General features: G+C 46.4%; 7 non-coding genes and 32 pseudogenes across 7 annotated transcripts; all 39 read left to right on the top strand.

Moving 5' to 3' along the window:
- The first annotated feature begins 93 nt into the window (after nucleotides 1-93).
- LOC148249940 (5S ribosomal RNA) lies at nucleotides 94-212 on the top strand (annotated as a pseudogene).
- Nucleotides 213-774: 562 nt separating this feature from the next.
- On the top strand, nucleotides 775-893 carry LOC148249939 (5S ribosomal RNA). Its single transcript, XR_015815453.1, has one exon. It is a non-coding gene; the product is annotated as a 5S ribosomal RNA (ribosomal RNA).
- A 559-nt stretch (nucleotides 894-1452) lies between these two features.
- On the top strand, nucleotides 1453-1571 carry LOC148249938 (5S ribosomal RNA; annotated as a pseudogene).
- Nucleotides 1572-2755: 1184 nt separating this feature from the next.
- On the top strand, nucleotides 2756-2874 carry LOC148249937 (5S ribosomal RNA). Its single transcript, XR_015815303.1, has one exon. It is a non-coding gene; the product is annotated as a 5S ribosomal RNA (ribosomal RNA).
- A 204-nt stretch (nucleotides 2875-3078) lies between these two features.
- LOC148249936 (5S ribosomal RNA) lies at nucleotides 3079-3197 on the top strand (annotated as a pseudogene).
- Nucleotides 3198-4080: 883 nt separating this feature from the next.
- LOC148249935 (5S ribosomal RNA) lies at nucleotides 4081-4199 on the top strand (annotated as a pseudogene).
- Nucleotides 4200-4408: 209 nt separating this feature from the next.
- LOC148249934 (5S ribosomal RNA) lies at nucleotides 4409-4527 on the top strand. Its single transcript, XR_015814853.1, has one exon. It is a non-coding gene; the product is annotated as a 5S ribosomal RNA (ribosomal RNA).
- Nucleotides 4528-4732: 205 nt separating this feature from the next.
- Nucleotides 4733-4851, top strand: LOC148249933 (5S ribosomal RNA; annotated as a pseudogene).
- Nucleotides 4852-5086: 235 nt separating this feature from the next.
- Nucleotides 5087-5205, top strand: LOC148249932 (5S ribosomal RNA; annotated as a pseudogene).
- Nucleotides 5206-5410: 205 nt separating this feature from the next.
- On the top strand, nucleotides 5411-5529 carry LOC148249931 (5S ribosomal RNA; annotated as a pseudogene).
- A 204-nt stretch (nucleotides 5530-5733) lies between these two features.
- LOC148249930 (5S ribosomal RNA) lies at nucleotides 5734-5852 on the top strand (annotated as a pseudogene).
- Nucleotides 5853-6057: 205 nt separating this feature from the next.
- On the top strand, nucleotides 6058-6176 carry LOC148249929 (5S ribosomal RNA; annotated as a pseudogene).
- Nucleotides 6177-6736: 560 nt separating this feature from the next.
- On the top strand, nucleotides 6737-6855 carry LOC148249928 (5S ribosomal RNA; annotated as a pseudogene).
- A 563-nt stretch (nucleotides 6856-7418) lies between these two features.
- LOC148249927 (5S ribosomal RNA) lies at nucleotides 7419-7537 on the top strand. The gene has a single exon (XR_015815180.1). It is a non-coding gene; the product is annotated as a 5S ribosomal RNA (ribosomal RNA).
- A 559-nt stretch (nucleotides 7538-8096) lies between these two features.
- On the top strand, nucleotides 8097-8215 carry LOC148249926 (5S ribosomal RNA; annotated as a pseudogene).
- Nucleotides 8216-8420: 205 nt separating this feature from the next.
- On the top strand, nucleotides 8421-8539 carry LOC148249925 (5S ribosomal RNA). The gene has a single exon (XR_015815172.1). It is a non-coding gene; the product is annotated as a 5S ribosomal RNA (ribosomal RNA).
- A 562-nt stretch (nucleotides 8540-9101) lies between these two features.
- LOC148249924 (5S ribosomal RNA) lies at nucleotides 9102-9219 on the top strand (annotated as a pseudogene).
- Nucleotides 9220-9422: 203 nt separating this feature from the next.
- LOC148249923 (5S ribosomal RNA) lies at nucleotides 9423-9541 on the top strand (annotated as a pseudogene).
- Nucleotides 9542-9750: 209 nt separating this feature from the next.
- LOC148249922 (5S ribosomal RNA) lies at nucleotides 9751-9869 on the top strand (annotated as a pseudogene).
- Nucleotides 9870-11137: 1268 nt separating this feature from the next.
- On the top strand, nucleotides 11138-11256 carry LOC148249921 (5S ribosomal RNA; annotated as a pseudogene).
- Nucleotides 11257-12138: 882 nt separating this feature from the next.
- Nucleotides 12139-12257, top strand: LOC148249920 (5S ribosomal RNA; annotated as a pseudogene).
- A 531-nt stretch (nucleotides 12258-12788) lies between these two features.
- On the top strand, nucleotides 12789-12907 carry LOC148249919 (5S ribosomal RNA; annotated as a pseudogene).
- A 209-nt stretch (nucleotides 12908-13116) lies between these two features.
- LOC148249918 (5S ribosomal RNA) lies at nucleotides 13117-13235 on the top strand (annotated as a pseudogene).
- A 204-nt stretch (nucleotides 13236-13439) lies between these two features.
- Nucleotides 13440-13558, top strand: LOC148249917 (5S ribosomal RNA; annotated as a pseudogene).
- Nucleotides 13559-13768: 210 nt separating this feature from the next.
- On the top strand, nucleotides 13769-13886 carry LOC148249916 (5S ribosomal RNA; annotated as a pseudogene).
- Nucleotides 13887-14090: 204 nt separating this feature from the next.
- On the top strand, nucleotides 14091-14209 carry LOC148249915 (5S ribosomal RNA; annotated as a pseudogene).
- Nucleotides 14210-14772: 563 nt separating this feature from the next.
- On the top strand, nucleotides 14773-14891 carry LOC148249914 (5S ribosomal RNA; annotated as a pseudogene).
- A 565-nt stretch (nucleotides 14892-15456) lies between these two features.
- LOC148249913 (5S ribosomal RNA) lies at nucleotides 15457-15574 on the top strand (annotated as a pseudogene).
- A 560-nt stretch (nucleotides 15575-16134) lies between these two features.
- On the top strand, nucleotides 16135-16253 carry LOC148249912 (5S ribosomal RNA; annotated as a pseudogene).
- Nucleotides 16254-17056: 803 nt separating this feature from the next.
- On the top strand, nucleotides 17057-17175 carry LOC148249911 (5S ribosomal RNA; annotated as a pseudogene).
- A 563-nt stretch (nucleotides 17176-17738) lies between these two features.
- Nucleotides 17739-17857, top strand: LOC148249910 (5S ribosomal RNA; annotated as a pseudogene).
- Nucleotides 17858-18062: 205 nt separating this feature from the next.
- On the top strand, nucleotides 18063-18181 carry LOC148249909 (5S ribosomal RNA). The gene has a single exon (XR_015815809.1). It is a non-coding gene; the product is annotated as a 5S ribosomal RNA (ribosomal RNA).
- An 884-nt stretch (nucleotides 18182-19065) lies between these two features.
- Nucleotides 19066-19184, top strand: LOC148249908 (5S ribosomal RNA). Its single transcript, XR_015814789.1, has one exon. It is a non-coding gene; the product is annotated as a 5S ribosomal RNA (ribosomal RNA).
- Nucleotides 19185-20066: 882 nt separating this feature from the next.
- On the top strand, nucleotides 20067-20184 carry LOC148249907 (5S ribosomal RNA; annotated as a pseudogene).
- A 209-nt stretch (nucleotides 20185-20393) lies between these two features.
- On the top strand, nucleotides 20394-20512 carry LOC148249906 (5S ribosomal RNA; annotated as a pseudogene).
- Nucleotides 20513-21075: 563 nt separating this feature from the next.
- Nucleotides 21076-21194, top strand: LOC148249905 (5S ribosomal RNA; annotated as a pseudogene).
- A 205-nt stretch (nucleotides 21195-21399) lies between these two features.
- Nucleotides 21400-21518, top strand: LOC148249904 (5S ribosomal RNA; annotated as a pseudogene).
- Nucleotides 21519-22157: 639 nt separating this feature from the next.
- Nucleotides 22158-22276, top strand: LOC148249903 (5S ribosomal RNA; annotated as a pseudogene).
- Nucleotides 22277-22512: 236 nt separating this feature from the next.
- On the top strand, nucleotides 22513-22630 carry LOC148249902 (5S ribosomal RNA; annotated as a pseudogene).
- Nucleotides 22631-22743: the final 113 nt, after the last annotated feature.

The raw sequence follows: 22743 nt of genomic DNA, 5'->3' as shown, positions 1-22743 counted from the left end.
AATGAGAGGTGAAGTGTGAACGCACAAGGAAACAAATGACGGGAGGGGGAAAAAAGGAGAAGGAGTTTATGTATTTGGAGCGCAAAATTAAACAGGTGTGATCATATGAGCACTAATGTACCGGATCCCATCAGATCTCCACACTTAAGTGTGCTTGGGCGAGAGTAGTACTCGGATGGGTGACCTCCTGGGAATTCCTTGTGTTGCACTAATTTTTTTTTCAGACGGGTCGTTCGACGTTACGCGCGACTGGAACTAGAGTCCACTGGTTTATACGCAAATGTGAGTCAAGAAGCAGGGGAATTTTAATCGATATTAGAACGAGAAGGAGAGATGCAGAGTGCACACACAAGGAAACAAATGACGGGAGGGGGGATGGAGGGAGAAAAAGTGTATGTATTTGCAGCGCAAAATGAAACATGAGCAATCATCCCAGCACCAATGCAACGGATTCAATCAGAACTCTGCAAGTTAAGGGTGCTTGGGCGAGAGTAGCACTAGGATGGGTGACCTCCTGCGAAGTCCTTATATTTCACCCATTTTCTTAGGAAGTCCTCGTGTTGCACCCATTTTTTTGCAGATGATTCTTTCGACGATACGCACGACTTGAATTATGGTCCTCAGGTTTATTCGCAAATGTGAGACATGGCACCGTAGCAATTTACTTGATATTAGAACGAGCATGGTAGGTGCAGTGCGCACGCACAAGGAAACTAATGACGGCAGGGGGAAGAAAGGAGAAGGAGTTTATGTATTTGCAGCGCAAAATTAAACAGGTGCGATCATACCAGCACTAATGCACCGGATCCCATCAGAACTCCGCAGTCAAGTGTGCTTGTGCGAGAGTAGTACTCGGATGGGTGACCTCCTGGGAAGTCCTCGTATCGCACCAATTTTTTTTCAGACGGGTCATTCGACGCTACGCGCGACTGGAACTAGGGTCCGCTGGTTTATACACAAATGTGAGTCAAGAAGCAGGGGCATTTTAATCGATATTAGAACGAGAATGAGAGGTGCAGTGTGAACGCACAAGGAAACAATTGATGGAAGGGGGAGGAAAGGAGAAGGAGTGTATGTATTTTCAGCACGAAATGAAACAGGTGCGATCATACCAGCACTAATGCAACGGATTCTATCAGAACTCCGTAGGTAAGGGTGCTTGGGCGATAGTAGTACTAGCATGGGTTACCTCCTGCGAAGTCCTTATATTTGACCCATTTTCTTGTGAAGTCCTCGTGTTGCACCCATTTTTTTGCAGATGATTCTTTCGACGTTACGCGCGACTTGAATTATGGTCCTCAGGTTTATTCGCAAATGTGAGTCACGGCGCTGTAGCATTTTACTTGATATTAGAACGAGAACGGGAGGTGCAGTGCGCACGCACAAGGAAACAAATGACGGGAGGGGGAAGAAAGGGGAATGAGTTTATGTATTTGCAGCGCAAAATTAAACAGCTGCGATCATACCAGCACTAATGCACCGGATCCCAACATAACTCTGCATTTAAGTGTGCTTGGGCGAGAGTAGTACTCGGATGCGTGACCTCCTGGGAAGTTCTCGTGTCGCACTAATTTTTTTTTTCAGACGGGTCGTTCGACGTTACGCGCGACTGGAATTAGGGTCCGCTGGTTTATACGCAAATGTGAGTCAAGAAGCCGGGGCATTTTAATCGATATTAGAACGAGAATGAGAGATGCAGAGTGCACGCACAAGGAAACAAATGACGGGAGGGGGAATGGAGGGAGAAAAAGTGTATGTATTTGCAGCGCATAATGAAACATGAGCAATCATACCAGCACCAATGCAACGGAGTCTATCAGAACTCCGCAAGTTAAGGGTGCTTGGGTGAGAGAAGCACTAGGATGGGTGACCTCCTGCGAAGTCCTTATATTTCACCCATTTTCTTAGGAAATTCTCGTGTTGCACCCACTTTTTTGCAGATGATTCTTTCGACGATACGCGCGACTTGAATTATGGTCCTCAGGTTTATTCGCAAATGTGAGTCACGGCAACGTAGCATTTTACTTGATATTAGAACGAGCACGGGATGTGCAGTGCGCACGCACAAGGAAACAAATGACGGGAAGGGGAAGAAAGGAAAAGGAGTTTATGTATTTGCAGCGCGGAATTAAAAGGGTGCGATCATACGAGCACTAATGCACCGGATCCCATCAGAACTTCCCTCGTGTCGCACAAATTTATTTTCAGACGGGTCGTTCGACGTTACGCGCGACTTTAACTAGGGTCCGCTGGTTTATACGCAAATGTCAGTCAAGAAGCGGGGACATTTTAATCGATATTAGAACGAGAAGGAGAGGTGCAGTGTGAACGCACAAGGAAACAATTGATGGGAGGGGGAGGAAGGAGAAGGAGTGTATGTATTTTCAGCACGAAATGAAACAGGTGCGATTATACCAGCACTAATGCAACGGATTCTATCAGAACTCCACAAGTAAGGGTGCTTGGGCGAGAGTAGTACTAGCATGGGTTACCTCTGGCGAAGTCCTTATATTTCACCCATTTTCTTGTGAAGTCCTCGTGTTGCACCCATTTTTTTGCAGGTGATTCTTTCGACGTTACGCGCGACTTGAATTATGGTCCTCAGGTTTATTCGCAAATGTGAGTCACGGCGCTGTAGCATTTTACTTGATATTAGAACGAGAACGGGAGGTGCAGTGCGCACGCACAAGGAAACAAATGACGGGAGGGGGAAGAAAGGGGAATGAGTTTATGAATTTGTAGCGCGAAATTAAATAGGTGCGATCATACCAGCACTAATGCACCGGATCCCATTAGAACTCCGCACTTAAGTGTGCTTGGGCGAGATTAGTACTCGGATGGGTGACCTCCTGGGAAGTCCTCGTGTCGCACCAATTTTTTTTCAGACGGGTCGTTCGACGCTAGGCGCCTCTGGAACTAGGGTCCGCTGGTTTATACGCAAATGTGACTCAAGAAGTAGGGGCATTTAAATCGATATTAGAACGAGAAGGAGAGATGAAGTGTGAACGCACAAGGAAACAAATGACGGAGGGGGAAGAAAGGAGAAGGAGTGTATGTATTTGCAGCGCGAAATTAAACAGGTGCGATCAAACCAGCACTAAAGCCCCGGATCCCATCAGAACTCCGCAGTTAGGTGTGCTTGGGCGAGAGTAGTACTCGGATGGGTGACCACTTGGGAAGCCCTCGTGTTGCACCTTTTTTTTCTTGGATGTGTTGTTGGACGTTACGCGCGAATGGAATTATAAACCGCTGGTTCATTTACAAAGGTGAGTCACGGTGCTGGGGCATATTACTTGATATTAGAACGAGAAAGAGAGATGCAGAGTGCACGCACAAGGAAACAAATGACGGGAAAAGGGATAGGAGGAGAATGAGTGTACGTATTTGCAGTGTAGAATGAAACATGACGGATCATACCAGCACTAATGCAACGGATTCTATCAGAACTCCGCAGTTAAGGGTGCTTGGGCGAGAAAAGTACTCAGATGGGTGACCTCCTGCGAAGTCCTTATATTTCACCCATTTTCTTGGGAGGTCCTCGTGTTGCACCCATCTTTTTGCAGATGATTCTTTCGACGTTACGCGCGACTTGATTTATGGTATGCAGGTTTAGTCGCAAATGTGAGTCACGGCGCAGTGGCATTTTACTTGATATTAGAACGAGTACGGGAGGTGCAGTGCGCACGCACAAGGAAAGAAATGACGGGAGGAGGAAGAAAAGAGAAGGAGTGTATGTATTTGAAGCGCAAAATTAAACAAGTGGCATCATACCAGCATTAATGCACTGGATCCCATCAGAACTCTGTAGTTAAGTGTGCTTGAGCGAGAGTAGTACTCGGATGGGTGACATCTTGGGAAGTCTTCGTATCGCAACAATCTTTTTTCAGATGGGTCGTTCGATGTTACGCGCGACTGGAACTATGGTCCGCTGGTTTATACGCAAATGTGAGTCAAGAATCAGGGGCATTTTAATCGATATTTGAACGAGAAGGAGAGGTGCAGTGTGAACGCACAAGGAAACAAATGATGGGAGGGGGCGAGGGAAGAAAGAGTGTATGTATTTTCAGCACGAAATTAAACAGGTGCGGTCACACCAGCACGAATGCACCGGATCCCATCAGAACTCCGCAGTTAAGTGTGCTTTGGCGAAAGTAGTACAATGATGGGTTACCTCCTGGGTAGTTCTCGTGTTGCACCCATTTTCTTTTTTTCAGATGTGCCGATCGATGTTACGCGCGACTTTAATTATGGTCCGCAGATTTATTCGCAAATGTGAGTGACGGCGCCGTGGCATTTTACTTGATATTTGAACGAGAACGAGAGGTGCAGTGCGCACGCACAAGGAAACAAATGACGGGAGGGGGAAGAACGGAGAAGGAGTTTATGTATTTGCAGAGCAAAATTGAAGGGGTGCGATCATACCAGCACTAATGCACCGGATCCCATCAGAACTCCGCAGTTAAGTGTGCATGGGCGAGAGTAGTACTCGGATGGGTGACCTCCTGGGAAGTCCTCGTGTCGCTCTAATTTTTTTTCAGACGGGTCGTTCGACTTTACGCGCGACTGGAACAAGGGTCCGCTGGTTTATACACAAATGTGAGTCAAGAAGCAGGGGCATTTTAATCGATATTAGAACGAGAGGGAGAGGTGCAGTGTGAACGGTCAAGGAAACAATTGATGGGAGAGGGAGGGAAGGAGAAGGAGTGTATGTATTTTCAGCACGAAATGAAACAGGTGCGATCATACCAGCACCAATGCAACGGATTCTATCAGAACTCCGTAGGTAAGGGTGCTTGGGCGAGAGTAGTACTAGCATGGGTTACCTCCTGCGAAGTCCTTATATTTCACCCATTTTCTTGTGAAGTCCTCGTGTTGCACCTATTTTTTTGCAGATGATTCTTTCGACGTTACGCGCGACTTGAATTATGGTCCTCAGGTTTATTCGGTAATGTGAGTCACGGCGCTGTAACATTTTACTTGATATTAGAACGAGAACGGGAGGTGCAGTGCGTACGCACAAGGAAACGAATGACGGGAGGGGGAAGAAAGGGGAATGAGTTTATGTATTTACAGCGCGAAATTAAATAGGTGCGATTATACCAGCACTAATGCACTTGATCCCATCAGAACTCCGTAGTGAAGTGTGCTTGGGCGAGATTAGTACTCGGATGGGTGACCTCCTGGGAAGTCCTCGTGTCGCACCAATTTTTTTTCAGACGGGTCGTTCGATGTTACGCGCGCCTGGAACTAGGATCCGCTTGTTTATACGCAAATGTGAGTCAAGAAGCAGGGGCATTTTAATCGATATTAGAACGAGAATGAGAGGTGAAGTGTGAACGCACAAGGAAACAAATGACAGGAGGGGGAAAAAAGGAGAAGGAGTTTGTGTATTTGCCGCGCGAAATTAAAAAGGTGCGATCATACCAGCACTAAAGCTCCGGATCCCATCAGAACTCAGCAGTTAGGTGTGCTTGGGCGAGAGTAGTACTCGGATGGGTGACCACTTGGGAAGCCCTCGTGTTGCATCTATTTTTTTCGGATGGGTTGTTCGACGCTACGCGCGAATGGAATTATCAACCGCTGGTTCATTTGCAAAGGTGCGTCACGGTGCCGGGGCATATTACTTGATATTAGAACGAGAAAGAGAGATGCAGAGTGCACGCACAAGGAATCAAATGACGGGAGGGGGAAGAAAGGAGAAGGAGTTTATGTATTTGTAGCGCGAAATTAATCAGGTGCGATCATACCAGCACTAATGCAACAGATCCCATCATAACTCCGCAGTGAAGTGTGCTTGGGCGAGAGTAGTACTCGGATGGGTGACCACTTGATAAGTCCTCGTGTCGCACCCATTTTTTTGCAGATGATTCTTTCGACGTTACGCACGACTTGAATTATGGTCCTCATGTTTATTCGCAAATGTGAGTCACGGCGCTGTAGCATTTTACTTGATATTAGAATGAGAACGGAAGGTGCAGTGCGCACGCACAAGGAAACAAATGACGGGAGGGGGAAGAAAGGGGAATGAGTTTATGTATTTGCAGCGCAAAATTAAATAGGTACGATCATACCAGCACTAATGCACCGGATCCCATCAGAACTCCGCAGTGAAGTGTGCTTGGCCGAGATTAGTACTCGGATGGGTGACCTCCTGGGAAGTCCTCGTGTCGCACTAATTTTTTTTTCAGACGGGTCGTTCGACGTTATGCGCGACTGCAACTAGGGTCCACTTGTTTATACGCAAATTTGAATCAAGAAGTAGGGGCATTTTAATCGATATTAGAACAAGAAGGAGAGATGCAGAGTGCACGCACAAGGAAATAAGTGACGGGAGGGGGAGGGAAGGAGAAAGAGTGTATATATTTTCAACACGAAATGAAACAGGTGTGATCATACCAGCATTAATGCATCGGATTCTATCAGAACTCCGTAGGTAAGGGTGCTTGGGCGAGTGTAGTACTAGCATGGGTTACCTCCTGCGAAGTCCTTATATTTCACCCATTTTCTTGTGAAGTCCTCGTGTTGCACCCATTTTTTTGCAGATGATTCTTTCGACGTTACGCGCGACTTGAATTATGGTCCTCAGGTTTATTCGCAAATGTGAGTCACGGCACTGTAGCATTTTACTTGATATTAGAACGAGAACGGGAGGTGCAGTGCGCACGCACAAGGAAAGAAATGACGGGAGAGGGAAGAAAGGGGAATGAGTTTATGTATTTGCAGCACAAAATTAAACAGGTGCGATCATACCAGCACTAATGCACCGGATCCCATCAGAACTCCGCAATGATGTGTGCTTGGGCGAGATTAGTACTAGGATGGGTGACCTCCTGGGAAGTCCTCGTGTCGCACTAATTTTTTTTTTCAGACGGGTCGTTCGACGTTACGCGTGACTGGAACTAGGGTCCACTGGTTTATATGCACATGTGAGTCAAGAAGCAGGGACATTTTAATCGATGTTAGAATGAGAAGGAGAGATGCAGAGTGCACGCACAAGGAAACAAATGACGGGAGGGGGGATAGAGGGAGAAAAAGTGTATGTATTTGCAGCGCAGAATGAAACATGAGCAATCATACCAGCACCTACGCAACGGATTCTATCAGAACTCCGCAAGTTAATGGTTCTTGGGCGAGAGTAGCACTAGGATGGGTGACCTCCTGCGAAGTCCTTATATTTCACCCATTTTCTTAAGAAGTCCTCGTGTTGCACCCATTTTTTTGCAGATGATTCTTTCGACGATACGTGCGACTTGAATTATGGTCCTCAAGTTTATTCGCAAATGTGAGTCACGGCACCGTAGTATTTTACTTGATATTAAAACGAGCACGGGAGGTGCAGTGCGCACGCACAATTTAACAAATGACGGGAGGGGGAAGAAAGGAGAAGGAGTTTATGTATTTGCAGCGCAAAATTAAATGGGTGCGATCATACCAGCACTAATGCACCGGATCCCATCAGACCTCCGCAGTTAAGTGTACTTGGGCGAGAGTAGTACTCGGATGGGTGACCTCCTGGGAAGTCCTCGTGTCGCACCAATTTTTTTTCAGACGGGTCGTTCAACGTTACGCGCGACTGGAACTAGGGTCCGCTGGTTTATACGCAAATGTGAGCCAAGAAGCAGCGGCATTTTAATCGATATTAGAACGAGAAGGAGAGGTGCAGTGTGAACGCACAAGGAAACAATTGATGGGAGGGGGAGGGATGGAGAAGGAGTGTATGTATTTTAAGCACGAAATGAAACAAGTGCGATCATACCAGCTCTAATGCAACGGATTCTATCAGAACTCCATAGGTAAGGGTGCTTGGGCGAGAGTAGTACTAGCATGGGTTACCTCCTGTGAAGTCCTTATATTTCATCCATTTTCTTGTGAAGTCCTCGTGTCGCACCAATTTTTTTTCAGACGGGTCGTTCGACATTACGCGGGTTTGGAACTAGGGTCCGCTGGTTTATACACAAATGTGAGTCAAGAAGCAGGGGCATTTTAATCGATATTAGAACGAGAATGAGAGGTGAAGTGTGAACGCACAAGGAAACAAATGACGGGAGGGGGAAGAAAGGAGAAGGAGTGTATGTATTTGCAGCGCGAAACTAAACAGGTGCGATCATACCAGCACTAAAGCCCTGGATCCCATTAGAACTCCGCAGTTAAGTGTGCTTGGGCGAGATTAGTACTCGTATGGTTGACCTCCTGGGAAATCCTCGTGTCGCACCAATTTTTTTTCAGACGAGTCGTTCGAAGTTACGCGCGTCTGGAACTAGGGTCTGCTGGTTTATACGCAAATGTGAGTCAAGAAGCAGGGGCATTTTAATCGATATTAGAACGAGAATGAGAGGTGAAGTATGAACGCACAAGGAAACAAATGACGGGAGGGGGAAGAAAGGAGTAGGAGTGTATGTATTTACAGCGCGAAATTAAACAGGTGCGATCATACCAGCACTAAACCTCCGGATCCCATCAGAACTCTGCAGTTAAGTGTGTTTGGGCGAGAGTAGTACTCGGATGGGTGTCCACCTGGGAAGCCCACGTGTTGCACCTATTTTTTTTTCGGATGGGTTGTTCGACGTTACGCGCGAATGGAATTATAAACCGCTGGTTCATTTGCAAAGGTGAGTCACGGTGCCGGGGCATATTACTTGATATTAGAATGAGAAAGAGAGATGCAGAGTGCACGCACAAGGAAACAAATGACGGGAGGGGGGATGGAAGGAGAAAGAGTGTATGTATTTGCAGTGCAGAATGAAACATGACGGATCATACCAGCACTAATGCAACGGATTCTATCAGAACTCCACAGTTAAGGGTGCTTGGGCGAGAAAAGTACTCGGATGGGTGACCTCCTGCGAAGTCCTTATATTTTACCCATTTTCTTGGGAGGTCCTCGTGTTGCACCCATCTTTTTGTAGATGATTCTTTCGACGTTACGCGCGACTTGATTTATGGTCCGCAGGTTTATTCGCAAATGTGAGTCACGGCGCCGTGGCATTTTACTTGATATTAGAACGAGTACGGGAGGTGCAGTGCGCACGCACAAGGAAACAAATGACGGGAGGAGGAAGAAAAGAGAAGGAGTGTGTATATTTGAAGCGCAAAATTAAACAAGTGGCATCATACCAGCACTAATGCACTGGATCCCATCAGAACTCTGTAGTTAAGTGTGCTTGGGCGAGAGTAGTACTCGGATGGGTGACTTCTTGGGAAGTCCTCATATCGCAACAATTTTTTTTCAGATGGGTCGTTCGACGTTACGCGCGACTGGAACTATGGTCTGCTGGTTTATACGCAAATGTGAGTCAAGAATCAGGGGCATTTTAATCGATATTAGAACGAGAAGGAGAGGTGCAGTGTGAACGCACACGGAAACAAATGATGGGAGCGGGGAGGGAAGAAGGAGTGTTTGTATTTTCAGCAAGAAATTAAACAGGTGCGGTCACACCAGCACAAATGCACCGGATCCCATCAAAACTCCGCAGTTAAGTGTGCTTTGGCGAAAGTAGTACAATGATGGGTTACCTCCTGGGAAGTTCTCGTGTTGCACCCATTTTCTTTTTTTCAGATGTGCCGTTCGACGTTATGCGCGACTTTAATTATGGTCCGTAGATTTATTTGCAAATGTGAGTCACGGCGCCGTGGCATTTTACTTGATATTTGAACGAGAACGAGAGGTGCAGTGCGCACGCACAAGGAAACAAATGATGGGAGGGGGAAGAAAGGAGAAGGAGTTTATGTATTGGCATCGCGAAATTAAACAGGTGCGATCATACTAGCACTAATGCACCGGATCCCATCAGAACTCCGCAATTAAGTGTGCTTGGGCGAGAGTAGTACTCGGATGGGTGACCTCTTGGGAAGTCCTCGTGTTGTACTAATTATTTTTTCAGACGGGTCGTTCGACGTTACGCGCGACTGCAACTAGGGTCCACTGGTTTATATGCAAATGTGCGTCAAGAAGCAGGGGCATTTTAATCGATATTAGAACGAGAAAGATGGATGCAAAATGCACGCACAAGGAAACAAATGACGGGAGGGGGGATGGAGGGAGAAAAAGTGTACGTATTTGCAGCGCAGAATGAAACATGAGCAATCATACCAGCACCAATACAACGGATTCTATCAGAACTCCGCAAGTTAAGGGTGCTTGGGCGAGAGTAGCACTAGGATGGGTGACTTCCTGCGAAGTCCTTATATTTCACTCATTTTCTTAGGAAGTCCTCGTGTTGCACCCATTTTTTTGCAAATGATTCTTTCGACGATACGCGCGACTTGAATTATGGTCCTCAGGTTTATTCACAAATGTGAGTCACGGCACCGTAGCATTTTACTTGATATTAGAACGAGCACGAGAGGTGCAGTGCGCACGCACAAGGAAACAAATGACGGGAGGGGGAAGAAAGGAGAAGGAGTGTATGTATTTGCAGCCGGAAACGAAACAGGTGCGATCATACCAGCACTGATGCAACGGATTCTAACAGAACTCCGTAGGTAAGGGTGCTTGGGCGAGAGTAGTACTAGCATGGGTTACCTCCTGCGAAGTCCATATATTTCACCCATTTTCTTGTGAAATCCTCGTGTCGCACCAATTTTTTTTCAGACGGGTCGTTCGACGTTACGCGCGTCTGGAACTAGGGTCCGCTGGTTTATACGCAAATGTGACTCAAAAAGTAGGGCATTTTAATCGATATTAGAACGAGAAGGAGAGGTGCAGTGTGAACGCACAAGTTACAATTGATGGGAGGGGGAGGGAAGGAGAAGGAGTGTATGTATTTTCAGCACGAAATGAAACAGGTGCAATCATACCGGCACTAATGCAACGGATTCTATCAGAACTCCGTAGGTAAGGGTGCTTGAGCGAGAGTAGTACTAGCATGGGTTACCTCCTGCGAAGTCCATATATTTCACCCATTTTCTTGTGAAATCCTCGTGTCGCACCAATTCTATTTCAGACGGGTCGTTCGACGTTACGCGCGTCTGGAACTAGGGTCCGCTGGTTTATACACAAATGTGAGTCAAGAAGCAGGGGCATTTTAATCGATATTAGAACGAGAACGAGAGGTGAAGTGTGAACGCACAAGGAAAGAAATGACGGGAGGGGGAAGAAAGGAGAAGGAGTGTATGTATTTGCAGCGCAAAATTAAATAGGTGCGATCATACCAGCACTAAAGCTCCGGATCCCATCAGAACTCCGCAATTAAGTATGCTTGGGCGAGAGTAGTACTCGGATGGGTGACCACCTGGGAAGCCCTCGTGTTGCACCTATATATTTTCGGATGGGTTGTTCGACGTTACGCGCGAATGGAATTATAAACCGCTGGTTCATTTGCAAAGGCGAGTCACCTTGCCGGGGCATATTACTTGATATTAGAACAAGAAAGAGAGATGCAGAGTGCACGCACAAGAAAACAAATGACAGGAGGGGGGATGGAAGGAGACAGAGTGTATGTATTTGCAGTGCAGAATGATACATGAGGGATCATACCAGCACTAATGCAACGGATTCTATCAGAACTCCGCAGTTAAGGGTGCTTGGGCGAGAAAAGTACTCGAATGGGTGACCTCCTGCGAAGTCCTTATATTTCACCCATTTTCTTGGGAGTTCCTCGTGTTGCACCCATCTTTTTGCAGATGATTCTTTCGACGTTACGCGCGACTTGATTTATGGTCCGCAGGTTTATTCGCAAATGTGAGTCACGGCGCCGTGGCATTTTACTTGATATTAGAACGAGAACGAGAGGTGCAGTGCGCACGCAAAAGGAAACAAATGACGGGAGGAGGAAGAAAAGAGAAGGAGTTTATGTATTTAAAGCGCAAAATTAAACAAGTGGCATCATACCAGCACTAATGCACTCGATCCCATCAGAACTCTGCAGTTAAGTGTGCTTGGGCGATAGTAGTACTCGGATGCGTGACCTCTTGGGAAGTCCTCGTATCGCAACAATTTTTTTTCAGATGTGTCGATCGACGTTACGTGCTACTGGAACTATGGTCCGCTGGTTTATACGCAAATGTGAGTTAAGAAAAAGGGGCATTTTAATCGATATTAGAACGAGAAAAAGAGGTGCAGTGTGAACGCACAAGGAAACAAATGATGGGAGGGGGGAGGGAAGAAGGAGTGTATGTATTTTCAGCACGAAATTAAACAGGTGCGGTCACACCAGCACAAATGCACCGGATCCCTTCAGAACTCCATAGTTAAGTGTGCTTTGGCGAAAGTAGTACAATGATGGGTTACCTTCTGGAAAGTTCTCGTGTTGCACCCATTTTCTTTTTTTCAGATGTGTCGTTCGACGTTACGCGCGACTTTAATTATGGTCCGCAGATTTATTCGCAAATGTGAGTCACGGCGCCGTGGCATTTTACTTGATATTTGAACGAGAACGGGAGGAGCAGTGCGCACGCACAAGGAAACAAATGACGGGAGGAGGAAGAAAAGAGAAGAAGTGTATGTATTTGAAGCGCAAAATTAAACAAGTGGCATCATACCAGCACTAATGTACTGGATCCCATCAGAATTCTGCAGTTAAGTGTGCTTGGGCGAGAGTAGTAGTCGGATGGGTGACCTCTTGGGAAGTCCTTGTATCGCGACAATTTTTTTTCAGATGGGTCGTTCGACATTACGCGCGACTGGAACTATGGTCCGCTGGTTTATACGCAAATGTGAGTCAAGAATTAGGGGCATTTTAATCGATATTAGAACGAGAATGAGAGGTGCAGTGTGAACGCACAAGGAAACAAATGATGGGAGGGGGGAAGGAAGAAGGAGTGTATGTATTTTCAGAACGAAATTAAACAGGTGCGGTCACACCAGCACAAATGCACCGGATCCCATCAGAACTCCGCAGTTAAGTGTGCTTTGGCGAAAGTAGTACAATGATGGGTTACCTCATGGGAAGTTCTCGTGTTGCACCCATTTTTTTTTTTTCAGATGTGCCGTTCGACGTTACGCGAGACTTTAATTATGGTCCGCAGATTTATTTGCAAATGTGAGTCACGGCGCCGTGGCATTTTACTTGATATTTGAACGAGAACGAGAGGTGCAGTGCCCACGCACAAGGAAATAAATGACAGAAGGGGGAAGAAAGGGGAATGAGTTTATGTATTTGCAGCGCGAAATTAAACAGGTTCGATCATACCAGCACTGATGCACCGGATCCCATCAGAACTCCACAGTGAAGTGTGCTTGGGTGAGAGTAGTACTCGGATGTGTGACCTCTTGGGAAGTCCTCGTATCGTAACAATTTTTTTTCAGAGGGGACGTTCGACGTTACACGCGACTGGAACTATGGTCCGCTGGTTTATACGCAAATGTGAGTCAAGAATCAGGGGCATTTTAACCGATATTAGGACGAGAATGAGAGTTGCAGTGTGAACGCACAAGGAAACAAATGATGGGAGGCAGGGAGGGAAGAAGGAATGTATGTATTTTCAGTACGAAATTAAACAGGTGCGGTCACACCAGCACAAATGCACCGGATCCCATCAGAACTCCGCAGTTAAGTGTGCTTTGGCGAAAGTAGTACAATGATGGGTTACCTCCATGAAAGTTCTCGTGTTGCACCCATTTTCTTTTTTTCAGATGTGTCATTCGACGTTACGCGCGACTTTAATTATGGTTCGCAGATTTATTCGCAAATGTGAGTCACGGCGCCATGGCATTTTACTTGATATTTGAACGAGAACGGGAGGTGCAGTGCGCATGCACAAGGAAACAAATGACGGGAGGAGGAAGAAAAGAGAAGAAGTGTATGTATTTGAAGCACAAAATTAAACAAGTGGCATCATACCAGCACAAATGCACTGGATCCCATCAGAACTCTGCAGTTAAGTGTTCTTGGGCGAGAGTAGTACTCGGATGGGTGACCTCTTTGGAAGTCCTCGTATCGCAATAATTTTTTTTCAGATGGGTCGTTCGACATTACGCGCGACTGGAACTATGGTCCGCTGGTTTATACGCAAATGTGAGTCAAGAATCAGGGGCATTTTAATCGCTATTAGAACGAGAAGGAGAGGTGCAGTGTGAATGCACAAGGAAACAAATGATGGGAGGGGGGGAGGGAAGAAGGAGTGTATGTATTTTCAGCACGAAATTAAACAGGTGCGGTCACACCAGCACAAATGCACAGGATCCCATCTGAACTCCGCAGTTAAGTGTGCTTTGGCGAAAGTAGTACAATGATGGGTTACCTCCTAGGAGGTTCTCGTGTTGCACCCATTTTCTTTTTTTCAGATGTGCCGTTCGACGTTACGCGCGACTTTAATTATGGTCCGCAGATTTATTCGCAAATGTGAGTCACGGGGCCGTGGCATTTTACCTGATATTTGAACGAGAACGAGAGGTGCAGTGCGCACGCACAAGGAAACAAATGACGGGAGGGGGAAGAAAGGAGAAGGAGTTTATGTATTTGCAACGCGAAATTAAACAGGTGCGATCATACCAGCACTAATGCACCGGATCCCATCACAACTCCGCATTTAAGTGTGCTTGGGCGAGAGTAGTACTCGGAGGGGTGACCTCCTGCGAAGTCCTTATATTTCACCCATTTTCTTAGGAAGTCCTCGTGTTACAGCCATTTTTTTGCAGATGATTCTTTCGATGATATGCGCGACTTGAATTATGGTTTTTAGGTTTATCCGCAAATGTGAGTCACGGCACCGTAGCATTTTACTTGATATTAGAACGAGCACGGTTGGTGCAGTGCGCATGCACAAGGAAACAAATGATGGGAGGGGGAAGAAAGGAGAAGGAGTTTATGTATTTGCAGCGCGAAATTAAATAGGTGCGATCATACCAGCACTAATGCACCAGATCCCATCATAACTCCGCAGTTAAGTGTGCTTGGGCGAGAGTAGTACTCGGATGGGTGACCTCTTGGGAAGTTCTCGTGTCGCACTAATTTTTTTTTCAGACGGGTCGTTCGACGTTACGCGCGACTGGAACTATGGTCCACTGATTTATATGCAAATGTGAGTCAAGAAGCATGGGCATTTTAATCGATATTAGAACGAGAATGAGAGATGCAGAGTGCACGCACAAGGAAACAAATTACGGGGGGGGGGGGATGGAGGGTGAAAAAGTGTATGTATTTGCAACGCAGAATGAAACATGATCAATCATACCAGCACCAATGCATCGGATTCTATCAGAACTCCATAAGTTAATGGTGCTTGGGCGAGAGTAGCTCTAGGATGGGTGATCTCCTGCGAAGTCCTTATATTTCACCCATTTTCTTAGGAAGTCCTCGTGTTGCACCCATTTTTTTGCAGATGATTTATTCGACGATACGCACGACTTGAATTATGGTTGTCAGGTTTATTCGCAAATGTGAGTCACGGCACCATAGCATTTTACTTGATATTAGAACGAGCACGGGAGGTACAGTGCGCACGCACAAGAAAACAAATGACGGGAGGGGGAAGAAAGGAGAAGGAGTTTATGTATTTGCAGCGCGAAATTAAACGTGTGCGATCATACAAGCGCTAATGCACTGGATCCCATCAGAACCCTGCAGGTAAGTGTGCTTGGGCGAGGGTAGTACTCGGATGGGTGACCTCCTGGGAAGTCCTCGTATCGCAACAATTTTTTTTCAGACGGGTCGTTCGACGTTACGCGCGACTGGAACTCGTGTCCGCTGGTTTATACGCAAATGTGAGTCTAGAAGCAGGGGCATTTTAATCAATTTTAGAACGAGAAGGAGAGGTGCAGTGTGAACGCACAAGGAGACAATTGATGGGAGGGGGAGGGAAGGAGAAGGAGTGTATGTATTTTCAACACGAAATGAAACAGGTGCGATCAAACCAGTACAAATGAAACAGATTCTATCAGAACTTCGTAGGTAAGGGTGCTTGGGCGAGAGTAGTACTACCATGGGTTACCTCCTGCGAAGTCCTTATATTTCACCCATTTTCTTGTGAAGTCCTCGTGTTGCACCCATTTTTTTTGCAGATGATTCTTTCGACGTTACGCACGACTTGAATTATGGTCCTCAGGTTTATTCGCAAATGTGAGTCACGGCGCTGTAGCATTTTACTTGATATTAGAACGAGAACGGGAGGTGCTGTGCGCACGCACAAGGAAACAAATGACGGGTGGGGGAAGAAAGGGGAATGAGTTTATGTATTTGCAGCGCAAAACTAAACAGGTGCGATCATACCAGCACTAAAGCCCCGGATCCCATCCGAACTCTGCAGTTAAGTGTGCTTGGGCGAGATTAGTACTCGGATGGTTGATCTCCTTGGAAGTCCTCGTGTCGCACCAATTTTTTTTCAGACGGGTCGTTCGATGTTACGCGCGTTTGGAACTAGGGTCCGCTGGTTTATACGCAAATGTGAGTCAAGAAGCAGGGGCATTTTAATCGATATTAGGGATCATACCAGCACTAATGAAACATGAGGGATCATACCAGCACTAATGTAACGGATTCTATCAGAATTCTGCAGTTAAGGGTGCTTGAGCGAGAAAAGTACTCAGATGGGTGACCTCCTGCGAAGTCCTTATATTTCACCCATTTTCTTGGGAGATCCTCGTGTTGCACCCACCTTTTTGCAGATGATTCTTTCGACGTTACGGGCGACTTGATTTATGGTCCGCAGGTTTATTTGCAAATGTGAGTCACGGCGCCGTGGCATTTTACTTGATATTAGAAGGAGTACGGGAGGTGCAGTGCGCACGCACAAGGAAACAAATGACGATAGGAGGAAGAAAAGAGAAAGAGTGTATGTATTTGAAGCGCAAAATTAAACAAGTGGCATCATACCCGCACTAATGCACTGGATCCCATCAAAACTCTGCAGTTAAGTGTGCTTGGGCGAGAGTAATACTCGGATGGGTGACCTCTTGGAAAGTCCTCGTATCGCAACAATTTTTTTTCAGATGGGTCGTTCGACGTTACGCGCGACTGAAACTATGGTCCGGTTTATACGCAAATGTGAGTCAAGAATCAGGGGCATTTTAATCGATATTAGAACGAGAAGGAGAGGTGCAGTGTGAACGCACAAGGAAACAAATGATGGGAGGGGGGAGGGAAGAAGGAGTGTATGTATTTTCGGCACGAAATTAAACAGGTGCGGTCACACCAGCACAAATGCACCGGATCCCATCAGAACTCTGCAGTTAAGTGTGCTTTGGCGAAAGTAGTACAATGATGGGTTACCTCCTGGGAAGTTCTCGTGTTGCACCCATTTTCTTTTTTTCAGATGTGCCGTTCGACGTTACGCGCAACTTTAATTATGGTCCGCAGATCTATTCGCAAATGTGAGTCACGGCGCCGTGGTATTTGACTTGATATTTGAACGAGAACGAGAGGTGCAATGCGCACGCACAAGGAAACAAATGACAGGAGGGGGAAGAAAGGAGAAGGAGTGTATGTATTTGCAGCGCGAAATGAAACAGGTGCGATCATACCAGCACTAATGCAACGGATTCTTTCAGAACTCCATAGGTAAGGGTGCTTGGGCGAGAGTAGTACTAGCATGGGTTACCTCCTGCGAAGTCCTTATATTTGACCAATTTTTTTGTGAAGTCCTCGTGTTGCACCCATTTTTTTGCAGATGATTCTTTCGACGTTATGCGCGACTTGTATTATGGTCCTCAGGTTTATTCGCAAATGTGAGTCACTACGCTGTAGCATTTTACTTGATATTAGAACGAGAACGGGAGGTCCAGTGCTCACGCACAAGGAAACAAATGACGGGAGGGGAAAGAAAGGGGAATGAGTTTATGTATTTGCAGCACAAAATTAAACAATTGCGATCATACCAGCACTAATGCACCGGATCCAATCAGAACTCCACAGTTAAGTGTGCTTGGGCGAGATTAGAACTCAGATGGGTGACCTCTTGGGAAGTCCTCGTGTCGCACCAATTGTTTTTCAGACGGGTCGTTCGACGTTATGCGCGTCTGGAACTAGGGTCCGCTGGTTTATACGCAAATGTGAGTCAAGAAGCAGGGGCATTTTAATCGATATTAGAACGAGAATGAGAGGTGAAGTGTGAACGCACAAGGAAACAATTGACGGGAGGGGGAAGAAAGGAGAAGGAGTGTATGTATTTGCAGCGCGAAATCAAACAGGTGCGATCATACCAGCACTAAAGCTCCGGATCCCATCAGAACTCCACAGTTAAGTGTGCTTGGGCGAGGGTAGTACTCGGATGGGTGACCACCTGGGAAGCCCTCGTGTTGCACCTATTTTTTTTCGGATGGGTTGTTCGACGTTACGCGCGAATGGAATTATAATCCGCTGGTTCATTTGCAAAGGTGAGTCACGGTGCCGGGGCATATTACTTGATATTAGAACGAGAAAGAGAGATGCAGAGTACACGCACAAGGAAACAAATGACGGGAGGGGGGATGGACGGAGAAAGAGTGTATGTATTTGCAGTGCAGAATGAAACATGAGGGATCATACCAGCACTAATGCAAGGGATTCTATCAGAACTCTGCAGTTAAGGGTGCTTGGGCGAGAAAAGTACTCGGATGGGTGACCTCCTGCGAAGTCCTTATATTTCACCCATTTTCTTGGGAGGTCCACGTGTTGCACCCATCTTTTTGCAGATGATTCTTTCAACGTTACGCGCTACTTGATTTACGGTCCGCAGGTTTATTCACAATTGTGAGTCACGGCGTCGTGGCATTTTACTTGATATTAGAACGAGTACGGGAGGTGCAGTGCGCACGCACAAGGAAACAAATGACGGGAGGAGGAAGAAAAGAGAATGAGTGTATGTATTTGAAGCGCAAAATTAAACAAGTGGCATCATACCAGTATTAATGGACTGGATCCAATCAGAACTCTGCAGTTAAGTGTGCTTGGGCGAGAGTAGTACTCGGATGGGTGACCTCTTAGGAAGTCCTCATATCGCAACAATTTTTTTTCAGATTAGTCGTTCGACATTACCCGCGTCTGGAACTAGGGTCCGCTGGTTTATACGCAAATGTGAGTCAAGAAGCAGGGGCATTTTAATCGATATTAGAACGAGAATGAGAGGTGAAGTGTGAACGCACAAGGAAACAAATGACGGGAGGGGGAAGAAAGGAGAAGGAGTGTATGTATTTGCAGCGTGAAATTAAACAGGTGCGATCATACCAGCACTAAAGCTCTGGATCCCATCAGAACTCCGCAGTTAAGTGTGCTTGGGCGAGGGTAGTACTCGGATGGGTGACCACTTGGGAAGCCCACGTGTTGCACCTATTTTTTTTAGGATGGGTTGTTCGACGTTACGCGTGAATGGAATTATAAACCGCTGGTTCATTTGCAAAGGTGAGTCACGGTGCCGGGTCATATTACTTGATATTAGAATGAGAAAGAGAGATGCAGAGTGCACGCACAAAGAAACAAATGACGGGAGGGGGGATGGAAGGAGAAAGAGTGTATGTATTTGCAGTGCAGAATGAAACATGTGGGATCATACCAGCACTAATGCAACGGATTCTATCAGAACTCCGCAGTTAAGGGGGCTTGGGCGAGAAAAGTACTCGGATGGTTGACCTCCTGCGAAGTCCTTATATTTCACCCATTTTCTTGGGAGGTCTTCGTGTTGCACCCGTCTTTTTCAAGATGATTCTTTCGACGTTACGCGCGACTTGATTTATAGTCCGCGGGTTTATTCGCAAATGTGAGTCACGGCGCCGTGGCATTTTACTTGATATTAGAATGAGTACGGGAGGTGCAGTGCGCATGCACAAGGAAACAAATGACGGGATGAGGAAGAAAAGAGAAGGAGTGTATGTAATTGAAGCGCAAAATTAAACAAGTGGCATCATACCAGCACTAATGCACTGGATCCAATCAGAACTCTGCAGTTAAGTGTGCTTGGGAGAGAATAGAACTCGGATGGGTGACCTCTTGGGAAGTCCTCGTATCGCAACAATTTTTTTTTAGATGGGTCGTTCGACGTTACGCGCGACTGGAACTATGGTCCGCTTGTTTATACGCAAATATGAGTCAAGAATCAGGGGCATTTTAATCGATATTAGAATGAGAAGGAGAGGTGCAGTGTGAACGCACAAGGAAACAAATGATGGGAGGGGGGAGGGAAGAAGGAGTGTATGTATTTTCAGCACGAAATTAAACAGGTGCGGTCACAATAGCACAAATGCACCGGATCCCATCAGAACTCCGCAGTTAAGTGTGCTTTGACGAAAGTAGTACAATGATGGGTTACCTCATGGGAATTCTCGTGTTGCACCCATTTTCTTTTTTTCAGATGTGTCGTGCGACGTTATGCGCGACTTTAATTATGGTTCGCAGATTTATTCGCAAATGTGAGTCACGACGCTGTGGCATTTTACTTGATATTTGAACGAGAACGAGAGGTGCAGTGCGCACGCACAAGGAAACAAATGACGGGAGGGGGAAGAAAGGAGAAGTAGTTTATGTATTTGCAGCGCGAAATTAAACAGGTGCGATCATACCAGCACTAATGCACCGGATCCCATCAGAACTCCGCAGTTAAGTGTCCTTGGGCGAGAGTCGTACTCGGATGGGTGACCTCCAGGGAGGTCCTCCTGTCGCACTAATTTTTCTTTTCAGACGGGTCGTTCGACGTTACGCGCGACTGGAACTAGGGTCCACTGGTTTATACGCAAATGTGAGTCAAGAAACAGGGGCATTATAATCGATATTAGAACGAGAAGGAGAGATGCAGAGTGCACGCACAAGGAAACAAATGACGGGAGGGGGGATGGAGGGAGAAAAAGTGTATGTATTTGCAGCGCAGAATGAAACATGAGCAATCATACCAGCACCAATGCAACGGATTCTATCAGAACTCCGCAAGTTAAGGGTGCTTGGGCGAGAGTAGCGCTAGGATGGGTGACCTCCTGCGAAGTCCTTATATTTCACCCATTTTCTTAGGAAGTCCTCGTGTTGTACCCATTTTTTTGCAGATGATTCTTTCGACATTACGCGCGACTTGAATTATGGTCCTCAGGTTTATTCGCAAATGTGAGTCACGGCGCTGTAGCATTTTACTTGATATTAGAACGAGAACGGGAGCTACAGTGCGCACGCACAAGGAAACAAATGACGGGAGGGGGACGAAAGGGGAATGAGTTTATGTATTGGCAGCGCGAAATTAAACAGGTGCAATCATTCCAGCACTAATGCACCCGATCCCATCAGAACTCCGCAGTTAAGTGTGCTTGGGCGAGAGTAGTACTCGGATGGGTGACCTCTTTGGAAGTCCTCATGTCGCACCAATATTTTTTTAGACGGGTCGTTCGACGTTACGCGCGACTGGAATTAGGGTCCGCTGGTTTATACGCAAATGTGAGTCAAGAAGCAGAGACATTTTAATCGATATTAGAACGAGAATGAGAGGTGAAGTGTGAACGCACAAGGAAACAAATGACCGGAGGGGGAAGAAAGGAGAAGGAGTGTATGTATTTGCAGTGCGAAATTAAACAGGTGCGATCATACCATCACTAAAGCCCCGGATCCCATCAGAACTCCGCAGTTGAGTGTGCTTGGGCGAGAGTAGTACTCGGATGGGTGACCACTTGGGAAGCCCTCGTGTTGCACCTATTTTTTTCGGATGGGTTGTTCGACGTTACGCGCGAATGGAATTATAAACTGCTGGTTCATTTGCAAAGGTGAGTCACGGTGTCGGGGCATATTACTTGATATTAGAACGAGAAAGAGAGATGCAGAGTGCACGCACAAGGAAACAAATGACAGGAGGGGGGATGGGAGGAGAAAGAGTGTATGTATTTGCAGTGCAAAATGAAACATGAGGGATCATACCAGCACTAATGCAAAGGATTCTATCAGAACTCCGCAGTCAAGGGTGCTTGGGCGAGAAAAGTACTCGGATGGGTGACCTCCTTCGAAGTCCTTATATTTCACCCATTTTCTTGGGAGGTCCTCGTGTTGCACCCATCTTATTGCAGATGATTCTTTCGACGTTACGCGCGACTTGATTTATGGTGACCTCCTGGGAAGTCCTCATGTTGCACCCATTTTTTTTCGGATGGGTCGCTCGACGTTACGCGCGAATGCAATTATAAACCGCTGGTTCATTCGCAAAGGTGAGTCACGATGCTTGGGCATTTTACTTGATATTAGAACGAGAAAAAGAGATGCAGAGTGCACGCACAAGGAAACGAATGACGGGAGGGGGGATGGGAGGAGAAAGAGTGTATGTATTTGCAGTGCAGATTAAACAGGTGCGATCATACCATCACTAATGCAGCGGATTCCATCAGAACTCCGCAGTTAAGTGTGCCTGGGCGAGAGTAGTACTCGGATGGGTGACCTCTTGGGAAGTCCTTATATTTCACCCATTTTCTTGAGAGATCCTCGTGTTGCACCCATCTTTTTGTAGATGATTCTTTCGACGTTACGGGCGACTTGATTTATAGTCCGCAGGTTTATTCGTAAATGTGAGTCACGGCGCCGTGGCATTTTACTTGATATTAGAAGGAGTACAAGAGGTGTAGTGCGCACGCACAAGGAAACAAATGACGGGATGAGGAAGAAAAGAGAAAGAGTGTATGTATTTGAAGCGCAAAATTAAACAAGTGGCATCATACCCGCACTAATGCACTGGATCCCATCAGAACTCTGCAGTCAAGTGTGCTTGGGCGAGAGTAGTACTCGGATGGGTGACCTCTTGGGAAGTCCTCATATTGCAACAATTTTTTTTCAGATGGGTTGTTCGACGTTACGCGCGACTGGAACTATGGTCCGCTGGTTTATACGCAAATGTGAGTCAAGAATCAGGGGCATTTTAATCGATATTAGAACGAGA

The sequence above is a fragment of the Carica papaya genome, chromosome 8, assembly GCF_054855325.1.
Source record: "Carica papaya isolate Zhongbai chromosome 8, ASM5485532v1, whole genome shotgun sequence".
Taxonomy (NCBI): domain Eukaryota; kingdom Viridiplantae; phylum Streptophyta; class Magnoliopsida; order Brassicales; family Caricaceae; genus Carica; species Carica papaya.
The sequence above is the reverse complement of the archived record's forward strand: the minus strand, read 5'-3'. Positions and strand labels throughout refer to the sequence as shown.